Raw genomic sequence first — 12839 nt, 5'->3', positions numbered from 1 at the left:
CACAGAATCGGAAACAGGCTCCAGGCTCCGAGCCATCAGCCCAGAGCCTGACGCGGGGCTCGAACTCACGGACCGAGAGATCGTGACCTGGCTGAAGTCGGACGCTTAACCGACTGCGCCACCCAGGCGCCCCGATAATCTGACTTTTAAATTGTAGTGCTACTTAGGCCACTGCTATTAGAATTTAAGATCAAAATAGATGTTTCCAGGAACTTTTGATTAAGAATTTACAGATATATAATTATTTTAAGGATTTGCTACTATTTATTAGGGAAATAACTTCAGTTGTTATTAAGTATTTATATGAAATTCAGGATCTTTTTCCAGAAAAGGAAATTTTCAAATAAAGTAAGAATGAGGAAAGGTTGAACTTTAAAGTAAGTGATTTTTAGAAGTGGTTGATTATATTAATTGCCAGAATTTCAAAATTAGTTTTTAAAGATTATGGATGCTGCTTTGTTCTGAGGACCAGGTAAACAGTATTAGGCTTTTTTCTTTTTCTTTCTTTCTTTTTTTTCTTTCAATGACTTCTGGAGTGGAAGAATGCATAAGGTATTCAGATTAGTCATGGCTCCTCCCCCCCCCCCCCAGGAGTACTTTCTCTAAAGACCCCAGCACCAACCTCAGTCTGAACAGGCTGCCCCCCCCAGACACCCCCATGTCCCACAGTCACTCTGGACTTCCTTACCCATAAGCATACTATATGGTAACAGCCAGTTGTTTTTGTCTTCCTCTGCCTGTATCTCCTTGCTACTTGGACTTTTCTTTAGAAATTGCATTTATTTATTTATTTTTAAGTTTTTATTTAGATTCCAGTTAGTTAGCATACAGTATAATGTTAGTTTTAGGTGTACAATATTGTGATTCAACACTTCCAGCCATCACCCGGTGTTCATCATGACAGTGCACTCCCTAATCCCCATCACCTATTTCCCCCATCCCCCACCCACCTTCCCTCTGGTAACCATCAGTGTGTTCCCTATAGGTAAGAGTCTGTTTTTTGATTTGCCTTTCTCTCTTTTTTTCCCTTTGAGTAAAGGGTTGGTTTCATTTCTTAAATTACACTTATGAGTGAAATCACATGATATTTCTCTGACTTATTACGCTTAGCGTAATACTCTCTAGCTCTATCCATATCATTGCAAATGGAAAGAGTTCATTCTTTTTTTTTTTTTTTTTTTTAATTTTTTTTTTTCAACGTTTATTTATTTTTGGGACAGAGAGAGACAGAGCATGAACGGGGGAGGGGCAGAGAGAGAGGGAGACACAGAATCGGAAACAGGCTCCAGGCTCTGAGCCGTCAGCCCAGAGCCCAACGCGGGGCTCGAACTCACGGAGTGCGAGATCGTGACCTGGCTGAAGTCGGACGCTTAACCGACTGCGCCACCCAGGCGCCCCAAGAGTTCATTCTTTTTGATGGCTGAGTAATATTCCTTTGTAAGTGTCCATTGATTGATGAATGGATAAAGAAGATACATATTTTTATAATATAAAAACATATATGTATGTAATATAAATATATAAGTTGCATTTAGACTGTTTCCTTTTGTCTTTTTTCCTTTTATTTATTTGTTTGTTTGTTTTTATTTTAGAGAGAGAGCATGAGTGGGAAAGGGGCAAAGGGTAAGAGTGAGAGAGAATCTCTCCCTGCTCAGCATAGAGGCAAACTCAGGGCTTCATCTCACGACCCTGGGATCATTGCCTGGGCCAGAATCAAGAGCTGGATGTTCAACTGACTGAGTCACCCGGGTACCCCTCTTTTTGAAATTCCAAGAGTTAATCTTTTAGAGAAATTGAAAGTTCATTTAGCAATCAATAGGTCGAATTCAGTCTATGCAATAATATTCCAAAAATTAAGAAAAAGTTTGGTGAAAATTTAAGTTGGAGAAATTATTTGCAGTCATGGCATATTAATAAGTGGAATATGAATGTGACAAGAATGTCAGACCTCGGTGTTAGGAACATTATTTCAAGTTATTTTAGTTTTAAACTTCTTTGTTTTCATCTTCTGAGCTTAAATCTTAGGCTCTGAATTATGATAATGAAGAACTGGCACTGCTGTAATTACTTTCCCTGAGCACAGAAGGGAGATGTTTTGTTCAGATTTATTTGAAGCCAGCATGAACTTCCAAACCCGTCTCAGCCAATAGTGGTATTTCCACAATCTGCCAAGATGCTAATGATAAAAATCTCTGGAGACACATTGTTTCTGTATTTTAAGAAGTACCAAATCAGAACATGCTTTGCAAAATTGAAAATATAGTTATTCAAACAAAATGACAAATTTTTAAGAAAGGACTTTCCAGTGAAACCATAAACCATGAGTACACTGGGCATAGTATCCATCTAAATTTTGTGAACTTGAACTGAATTCCACTTGAATTCCTTTTCTGCCACAGTTTGATAGAAGGAATTTTGCTTAGCACTGAAACAAAAGTGACTAAATTCTAACAATGAATTAAATTAGTTAGCTTTTGGGGAGGGTGTAGGGTGTAGGGTGGTGACTTGAGAGGGATACTTTGGCTCTGTTTAGAAAGAGAATGGCAAGGATGCGGAGAAAGAGGATCTCTTTTGTGCTGATGGTGGGAATGCAAACTCATGCAGCCACTCTGGAAAACAGTATGGAGGTTCCTCAAAAAATTAAAAATAGAACTACCCTGCGATCCCGCACTTGCACTACTAGGCATTTATCCAAGGGACACAGGTGTGCTGTTTTGAAGGGAAACATGCACCCCCATGTTTATAGCAGCACTATCAACAATAGCCAAAGTATGGAAAGAGCCCAAATGTCCATCGATGGATGAATGGATAAAGAAGATGTATATCTCATATATATATATATATATATATATATATATATATATATATATATATATATATGTATTACTCGGCAATCAAAAAGAATGAAATCTTGCCATTTGCAACTACGTGGATGGAACTGGAGGTTATTATGCTAAGTGAAATTAGAGAAAGACAAAAATCATATGACTTCACTAATATGAGGACTTTAAGGGACAAAACAGATGAACATAAGGGAAGGGAAACAAAAATAATATAAAAACAGGGAGGGGGACAAACAGAAGAGACTCATAAATATAGAGAACAAACTGAGGGTTGCTGGAGGGGTTGTGGGAGGGGGGGATGGGCTAAATGGGTAAGGGGCACTAAGGAATCTACTCCTGAAATCATTGTTGCACTATATGCTAACTAATTTGGATGTAAATTTTAAAAAATTAAAAATAAACTTCAGTTATCTAGAAAGCCCATTTATTTAGAATACCTTGTTCCATGAAATGACTGTGCCAAATATTACTGTTTGTTTTCTGAGAATGCAAAGAACTCGACATGGAAATTTTGACTATAGTCTAGAAGCACATACTTGAATTTACTATGCATTTATTTTTTTTTTAAGTTTAGAATGAGAGTACAAGTTTTCGATGATTAAAACAAAACAAAACAAAGAAACATCCATGCACAAAGTTTTACTGAAGTCATTCTGGGGGCGCCTGGGTGGCGCAGTTGGTTAAGCGTCCGACTTCAGCGAGGTCACGATCTCGCGGTCCATGAGTTCGAGCCCCGCGTCAGGCTCTGGGCTGATGGCTCAGAGCCTGGAGCCTGTTTCTGATTCTGTGTCTCCCTCTCTCTCTGCCCCTCCCCATTCATGCTCTGTCTCTCGCTGTCCCAAAAATAAATAAACGTTGAAGTCATTCTGACATTATTTGTTCATTCCCTTTTATTATTTATAAATTACAATTGCCCCTTGAACAACATGGTGGACAGGGGCACCAACCTTTCTCATAGTCAAAAGTCCAAGTATAACTTTTGACTCTCCCAAAACTTTAACTACTAATAGGCTAATGTTGACCAGAAGCCTTATAGGTAATATAAACAGTGAACACGTGTTTTGTGTATTGTAACTATTATATACAACATTCTTACTTTAAAGTAAGATAGAGAAAGGAAAATGTTACTAAGAAATCCTAAGGGAGAGAAAATACGTTTGTAGTGCTGTGTGGTATTTATTGAAAATGTGTGTGTAAGTGGGCCTGCGCAGTTCAAGGGCCAACTGCATATGCTACATACGGGAAGGATTTTAGGAGTTCTCAATAGAAAGAGAGCTCAGCAGTTACCATCTGGCCTACAGCTTGTCTGCCCCTGCCCTGCCCTGTCCTCCTGGACTCTTAGGGTGTATGTGCCATTTCTTCTCCTACCTGACGCTTCATCCCAGCTCCGGATGTCAGTCTCCCACATCTCAAGAACCTTCTTTATCCATTCTCCCTTCTATATGTTTTACCTCTCTCTCTCTCTCTCCCAACACTTTCCTCTCGATGTCTAAATGCAGTAAATTCCTTCTTTATCCAAAGTCCCCCCTCGACTCCATGGCCTTTCATGTCATTTGCTGAAAAAGCCACCTGAACTTGTTTCATTGCCTCACCTCTCATCATTTCTCAGCCCAATGTACCCGGCTTACACCCCCACCAAGCCACAGGTACTTCCTTTGTCAGGGTCACCAAAGATCTGCTCGTTACTACATACCCACATCATGCTTCTTGCCTTCTTTTCAAGCACTGTCCGACCCGGTTGAGTACTGTTTCCTTCCTCAAAGCCTCACTCCCCTTTTGGGTCAGAACTCCTGGTTCCTTCTACTGCTCTTGCCTCTTCTTCTCACCCCTCCATGGGTGGTGGTGGTTGTTGTTGTTGTTGTTGTTGTTGTTGTTGTTCTCCCCCTCCCCCTCCTACTCCCCCACCCCTCCTTCCCATTCCTCAGATGTATGGATCTTTGGTGTTTTGTTCACTTCCCTTCTCATGTACAGTCTTGTTACTGGGTGACACTGTCCATTTAATGATCATCTCTGTGCTGATAATTCTCATATCTCCTGCCTTCTGTGCTCTCTTGAGCTTTGTTGAGACCACATGACAGTCCTGTACATACCTTAAAATCAGGGTGGTCAAAAAGAACCGCCTTCTCTTATTCTTTTTTTTAATTTTTTTAAATGTGTATTTATTTATTTTGAGAGAGAGAGAGAATGGGGGAGGAGCAGAGAGAGAGGGAGAAAGAAAATCCCAAGCAGGCTCCACACTGCCAGCACACAGCCCAGTATGGGGCTCAAACTCGCAAAGTGTGAGATCATGACCTGAGCTGAAATCAAGAGTTAGACGCTGAGGGGTGCCTGGGTGGCTCAGTCGGTTAAGCGGCCGACTTCAGCTCAGGTCACGATCTCACAGTTTGTGGGTTCGAGCCCCGCATCGGGCCCAGTGCTGACAGTTCAGAGTCTGCAGCCTGTTTCACATTCTGTGTCTCCCTCTCTCTCTGCCCCTCCCCATCTTGCACTCTGTCTCTCTCTCTTAAAAATAAATAAACATTAAAAAAAAGTAAAAAAAAAAAGACACTGAGTGACTGAGCCACCCAGGCACCCTTGTCTCTCTCTCATTCCTTATGTGAAGGACACACAAACCATCTAGAAGCCCTGGGCCTGAATTCCACAGTCATCAGCTTCTGTATCCTTCACCTCCTGAGCAGCTCAGTGGTCCATCCATTCCTTTTCACCCCACTGCCTTCACCCGAGAGCAGGTCTTAGTAGTTGTGCCTTGATTATTCCAGAAGCCTGATTTCCTTTCTTCATAACCCCAGTCTTGATCTTTCTCATCCCTTCCCTTCCCGTATTATAATATAGTCATTCTTTCCTGTGTTATGATACAGTCAGAACGATAGTTGTCAAGTTGTAGATCTGGCTTAAAGTCCGTTAGTGATTCCCTACAGCTCTCAGGATGAAGTCCAAGCTCTTTGCATGACCTGGGGGCCCCTCTGTTTATCGTGCTTCCCTCTAGCTTCTCCTCAAGCCCCTAAGCTCTTGGTATATAAAACCACTTTTTGTTACTTGCCATTCCCTCCACGCAAAACACCATAATCCCAGCCGCTCCCCTCCCGGACTCCTTCCCACGGCACATGCAGATGGCCAAAACCAGTTCATCCCTCTTTGACTCAGCAAACTCTTAACCTTCTCCAGTGTGGTAAAATACTTCCTGTGCTTCCTTAGCTATCCCTCCTTTCATTAAGTGAACAGTTGATTCGTCAATGTAATTCATTGGTGTAAAAAGGTTTTAAATGTCTTTAGTAATTACTGTAGAACCCTTGTTTGCTATTCCTGGGATCTTGACTACATGTAGGGTGCATTAAAGAAGTAATGTTATCTGGAGCCCAGATTGGATGTATGTATGTCCAAGAAGAAAACGTTTTTTTCTGCCTTATAAAAAGCTGTGTCTTGGGGCGCCTGGATGGCTCAGTCCATTAAGCGTCTGACTTCAGCTCAGGTCATGATCTCACAGTTCCATGAGTTTGAGCCCCGCATCAGGCTCTGTGCTGACATCTCAGAACCTGGAGCCTGCTTCAAATTCTGTGTCTCCCTTTCTCTCTGCCCCTACCCTATTCTCACTCTGTCGCCCTCTCTCTCAAAAATAAATAACATTTAAAAAATATATTAAAATTTTTTTAATTTAAAAAAATTAAAAGCTGTGTCTTTCAGGTAGAGGGTATATATATATATATGTCAGTGGGTATAAAGGAAAGGCCTTAATGCATGTTAAACTCAATGAATGCCTTATTAGAAAAAATATCTAAACAAATTCAAGTTAATTCCATGAAGATACCTGCTCTTGGTAAGAAGAGGAGTTATCAGGAAATACACCAGAATTGTCAAGAAGTAGCAGCAGTCTCGAAGGGTTGAGATTGCAAGTGGAACCCAGTAGAGTAGGCCCTGCTGATAGCACCTTAATTTTCTTTAGTAGCTTCTGGTTTCAGGGAACAGAGACCATTCAAACTGCGAGGGGCATTGGAGTAATAGTGTTATCAGGAGTCCCCATTGGTTGGAGGTACGTCCAAGAAGAACAGATTTTTTTCTGCCTTGTAAAAAGCGGTGTCTGCAATATTGCCTAGACTTTCTCTGTCTCAGTGCCTTCAGCTATGCCATGAAATTCATAGCAGTCCTGATCTCATATGGATACTGGGAAGAGTCTTGAAGGAGTAGACTAAAAGGGCTTAGATCAATACCGGGCACATGGGAAATGCTTAATGAATCTTAGCCGGTTTTATTAGCCTAGCACTTCCGGAGTTGGGACCTCGGTTTGGAAAGGGCCTCTCCTGATGTTGGATGTGGCAGGTATAGGGTGACTGGGCCTAGCAGAGGACACTTCCCTCCGTAGCTGCCAGGGGAGAGGGAACAGGTGGCACCCTCTGGCATTCCGAGTGATTTATTAGCCAGAGATCGCTAAAACCTAACGGGAACGGGGTTCTGTCTGTGCCGACGCTGCCACCAAGATCCTTGAGCGTGAAAGTGGGGCGCTGCCTGGGCAGATACTCCAGTTACCAAGGTACTGGGGGCTCTGGTTTCTTTTCTTTCCTTCTTTCTTTCTTTCTTTCTTTCTTTCTTTCTTTCTTTCTTTCTTCTTCTTCTTTTTTTTTTTTTTTTTTTTTTTGCTTCCTTTCTTCTCCAAGCCTAAAAATTGAAACTGGAAAACTTAATGTTTTTTTTAATTGCTCTGCATCTATCTAAATGAGGCAACTGGGGATGCCTTAGTCCTGTATTTTTGCCTTTGCTAAATAAAGCTAAATGGGTTCACATTTTATTTTTATTTTTTAAAATTTTTTAAATGTTTATTTTAAAAAATTTTTTAAGTTTACTTGTTTATTTTGAGAGAGGCAGAGAGAGCAAGTGGGGCAGGGGCAGAGAGAGAGAGAGAGAGAGAGAGAGAGAGAGAGAGAGAGAGAGAATCCCAAGCACACTTCGCACTGTCAGTGTGGAGCCCAACATAGGGCTCGAACTCACGAACTATGAGATCATGACCTCAGCTGAAACCAAGAGTTGGACGCTCAACTGACTGAGCCACCCAGGCACCCCGGTTTATTTATTTTTTGAGAGAGACGGAGAGCAGGAGCTGGGGAGGGAGAGACAGGAGGGGACAGAGGATCTGAAGCAGGCTCTGCACTGACAGCAGAGAGCCTGATACGGTGCTCGAACCCACGAGCTATGAGATCATGATCTGAGCCAAAGGCAGACACTTCACCCACCGGGCCATCCAGGCGCCCCTAAATGGGTTCACATTTTAAAGCATCAGCCAAGTACCTTTGCAAACTCTATCAGCTGTTTGTTTGTTGCACGTCCTTAGAAAAAATGCTTGTCTCTGGATTTTTGTGTCAGAAATTTTGAAATAGTTTACCATCCTTGTACTGATTTCATATAAAAGGGCCCAAAATACAAATGTGATTGCTACAATGGCTATTGACTTTGTGTTGGCCCGAATTGAGTCATCGATTTCTATTTATTTCTACATTTGCATTCACCTAGCTGCAGAAAGCTTTGGAGGAACTTTTGAGAAATTTGTTCAGAAAACTTGCTTTGAAGGAAAGATAAACTTTGGAACAAAATATAAGTGAAATATATATGAAAAAGTACTTTTGTTTTCCAGAAAAAAGAAAAGTTTTGGGTTTGAATGAAAACGTTTGTTGCTTTTGCCTTTTATCCTGTGCTATACTTTTGATGTATTGTTTGAGAAATTAATCTCTTAAAAGTAAGTAAAAAGTGAAAAAAAAGTCAATAATCTCATGGTATTATGTCCATATCCCTTTTCTCCTTTTCACTAAATTATTTAACCTACAATATAATTTGAAAATAAGGTTTTGAAATTTAAACTTTTAGAACTGTATTTGATGCTGAACTTGGAGACTGCAAACCCCAAAGGCCTACGTCAGACGAGAGGAAAACGGAGTGGGGCAGGGATCCCAATTCTGTGTGGTTTAATTCCTTTCCCCCTGTCAGTCCAGAAACAGAAAGTGCAGATTGTTTCACCATGAAACTAGCAACTCAAATGAGGTGGGAAGAATTGGTTACAATTCTGACCAGCTAATTTGTTGAGGATTTGTTGGAAGGCCCACCCCTCTGTCTTGCTGCAGCTGCTTTTTCCTGTAAGATTTATTGTCAGGGCCTGTGACACTGACACAGAGTATTAAGTTTGAAATTTCACTTTATTTAGGGAAGGAGGGGAAAGATCCATTTCTATGACACTGAACACTACATCAAAGTTTTGATTGACTTTTGACTGTACGTAGCAGATTCTGGAAGCTTTCTGTGGTTAGTTGAAAGTCTGCTCTATGGTAGTGTCCTGTCATCACAGCTAAGAATTTACTTGACCTAAAATTCTGTACTGTCGTTTGCAATCTGGATTGGAGAAGTTTGAGAAGGAGGTGATTCCCAGCTGCTGAGGAAGTACTTTCGTTTTCTGGCAAGAATCAATAGGGCTCCTTCACAGAGTTAGGGGTCTTGAAACAGTTACACTTCAGGGTTGGGGCAGGGGGCTGAGGACGATCTAATTGTAGCATTAGTCTCATTAAATGTATTCAGAGACTTCTCTGTTGCAGAGTCTGTCGAAAATCCCTTCTAGCCCTCTGTTGGCTAATAAGCATTTTCAGATCTAAGCTAAGGTGTGTTTATTTTCCCTCCTCAATAGAGAGGCTGCTATCTTAGCAATTATTAAAATAACTGTTGAAGAAAGATACGTATCTGTTTCTGCTATTACCGGAATCATTTGTGACTTTAGGAATGTTGACTGGAGCTTTTATATTCTAAGGCTAAGGCCATGAGGTAATCAGTGTTGTGTGGGCCTCTCCCAAAAGTCTAGATGGTCATCCTTTACTACATTTCTGGAGGTTTGGTTTTAAATACCAGTCCTTGTTCACAACAGCAACAGCTGACAGTGGTTATGATGGTGTGGATTGTTGTCTGCTCTTGGAAAAACTGTCTGTGCACCCTAGACCGATAGAATCACCTTCAAAATCCCTGCAGATTCTCCCTGCATAGTTGTTTGTTGATGAGACAGCACACAGGAGCCCAGGCAAGGACGGTAGATACAGACCTGACTCAAAGGAGAGGTATGAGTGGATTTTTTTTCAGCAAAGAAAATCACTTGGAGAAGTATGATAAAGTTATCCTATCTCACATAAGGAGCATATCTTTTTTTTTTTTATGGGTTTGTTTATTTATTTATTTATTTATTTATTTATTTATTTATTTATTTATTTATTTTTGAGACAGAGAGCGTGAGCAGGGGAGGGGCAGAGAGAGAGGGAGACACAGAATCTGAAGCAGGCTCCAGGCTCTGAGCTGTCAGCACAAAAGCCCATGTTGGGGCTGGAACTCACGAACTATGAGATCATGATCTGAGCTGAAGTCGGACGCTCAACCGACTGAGCCAGCCAGGCGCCCCAGGAGCATATCTTTTTTAAATGTTTTAAAGGAAAAATTATAAAAACTATGTAAATACCAAATTATATCACTGATAGTAAGCACAAATATCTTTTATTTTTCTTATTCCCCTGTTGCTATTCTACTTCCATGTATTAGGTGGTCTCCACAAAAACCTACTTTACAAAAGCACAGTTCTTTTTTCTTTATTGACTAAAATCTACAGGATTGAATATATGTTTGTTGAATAATGGTTCATTAAATGGACCCCATATGTTTTTACATTGCTTTTCTCTCATCCCATTATATTTCTGCAAAATTGGTTTTGTGTCATAGCGTCTGTAATCAGTGTTTTATCAGATAGGTGTGCGTAGTTGAGATTGTTTGTGAGGGACATTGTGTAACCTGTTGGTTCTGAGAAGAGTTTCTGACGTATGTGTTTCTGTTACTCAAAGCAAATGAATGCTTGACAAATGGCAGCTTTGTCTTATTTCCTCAGGGCAACAGAGAAAATACTTTCCATTTTTAATGCAAAAGAGGTAGTAGATCTTACCTGATTAAAACTATACATTTCTGCAAAACTATTTTGCTTCCTATGTAATCTGGAGGAAATGAAATTCACTTTTCTGTTGACAAGATGACGGTCACTCACGTATTCATTTTGGATAAATGTTAATAAGAGTTTTTGCTGTTTTTAACATTTCAGAGAGGTTTGTAGTATTGGTTGGCTTGCTTAGCCCCTTTAATTTTTATGCTGCATTTTCTGTGTGTGGCTTTTTGTTTTTTGTCTTTTTATTTTTTAGAAATTTCACAAACAGCATTGTTACTCTATTACCAGAAAAAAAGAATTAAAAAAATAAGAGCCCACCCAGAATCCCGCCACTTTCTTTTTAGTTTGCTTTGCTTCCTTCTAGATGCTTTCCCTTTAAATAGAAATAGTTGCAATAGTTGCAGAATTTGCTTCTTTTATTCATGAAAACTGGGGTTAATCCAGTACTTTATCAAGAGTGTTTCACTGAGTTCAGTGAGGAACAGATATGCCTCATTTTGCCTATCACTTGTTTCCTAAAGTCGTAGGCGACGTGTCCCATTTTCACATGATCTTAAATCATTACTAAAATTCAGTGGATTTGGGCGCCTGGGTGGCTCAGTTTGTAAAGTGTCTGACTTTGGCTCAGGTTATGATCTCAGGGTTCTTGAGTTCAAGTCCCACATTGGGCTCTATGCTGACAGCTTAGAGCGTGGATGGAGCCTGCTTTGGATTCTGTGTCTCTCTCCCCCTGCCCCTCTCCTGCTTCTGCTCTGTCTCTCTCTCTCCCAAAAATAAATAAACATTAAAAAAATTTTTTACTCTGTTCTTCTTCATTGCTGAGCACTTTTCAGCTGGCAGTGATCCCTACTCCTTGCTCTTTGCACATCTCTGTGTAAAAACACTTTGGTGTTATGGAAGGCGAGTGTAGTAAACCCCTTCACTTCCTCTCACTTGGCCTTTTATATAACTTCACCTTTTCAAGTCTTGATTCTTTTTTAAGCAGATCACTTTCTTACCTTATCTTCTAGCTGTGTTATCTGAGAAATAGCTACTTAGGGCTAGGTAGGGGTAGAAACTGATACACATTTGATTTATAGAAGTATTCGGTTTAGACTTTGGAAGCTAGAATATATTGGCAACATTGGAGAGGTCACATGTATTTGCAGATTTTTTCAACAAGTATTTGTGAAGGGCCGTGCTGGGCACTAGGTCAGGGGGTGTGGACAGTAGTGATACGTAAAACTTTAGGGGCACCTGGGTGGCTCAGTCACTTAAGCATCCGGCTCTTGATCTTGGCTCAGGTCATGATCTCACAGTTCGTACTATCGAGCCCTGCGTTAGGCTCCTGCTATCAGCACAGAGCCTGCTTGGAATTCCCTCTCATTCCCTCATTCCCTTCCTGTCTCTCTCTCTCTCTCTCTCTCTCTCTCTCTCTCTCAATCAATCAATAAATAAACAAACATTTTAAAAAATGTTTATTTTCACTGTCAAGGGACTTTTCACTCATTTTACTATTTCTGCAGGGTTTTTCTCTACCTTCTTTGAACTAGCTGTTCTTGAAATCAAGGACTTGCACGTACATTGATACATGAATTCTGTTCAGGGAGTGAGCTTTGTCTGCTAGGTTTAGTGTAAAACTGGATGATTCGTATCCCAGAAATGTCTGTGTCTCTTCTGAGCACCAAGTCGTTTACATTTAACATAGAATATTCATCTTATTCATTGTTTTTAAATAATTTTGATAATAGCTGTCTTTTATAGATATGAAGGTTGAGAAATGTTCAAGGGCTTATTTTGTAAGATAGAAAGCTCTAGGTTCTTCAGAGAAGGTGGCAAAGCTGTGATCTCATGAGTTTAGATAATTGATAACAGAATGCGATTGAAGGAGGCCGCATGCAATCTCTGCATCATTGTGCAGAAGTGGCGAACAGGACTCGGAACTTCTGAAAGTTAAATACATTTAATTTTGCTGACTGATAAGCTGCATATGCTATTATATTCCCCATTCCTCAGTTATTTCCTAGTCTGCTGAGTTATGTGTCTCTGTAGACAAGGCCATGTAGGGCTTTTTA

General features: G+C 40.5%; 1 protein-coding gene across 5 annotated transcripts in view; it reads left to right on the top strand.

Annotated features, from left to right (window-relative positions):
* SLC7A2 (solute carrier family 7 member 2) overlaps window positions 1-12839 on the top strand; it is a 76263-nt gene that overhangs the window by 36638 nt on the left and 26786 nt on the right. The window contains exon 2 of one of the 5 annotated variants that reach the window (XM_086702857.1): window positions 6784-6870. The exons of 3 other annotated variants lie outside the window; for them this stretch is intronic. The gene's annotated coding sequence lies outside the window, so the exon portion shown is untranslated. Of the gene's footprint in view, window positions 1-6783; window positions 6871-6938; window positions 7369-12839 lie in introns of those variants that run through there. One more of the 5 variants, XM_086702858.1, reaches the window with a different exon arrangement.

Source organism: Puma concolor, chromosome B1 (assembly GCF_028749965.1).
Source record: "Puma concolor isolate L17-30 chromosome B1, mPumCon1.1.hap2, whole genome shotgun sequence".
Taxonomy (NCBI): Eukaryota; Metazoa; Chordata; class Mammalia; order Carnivora; family Felidae; genus Puma; species Puma concolor.
This window is presented reverse-complemented; position numbering and strand designations above follow the sequence as displayed.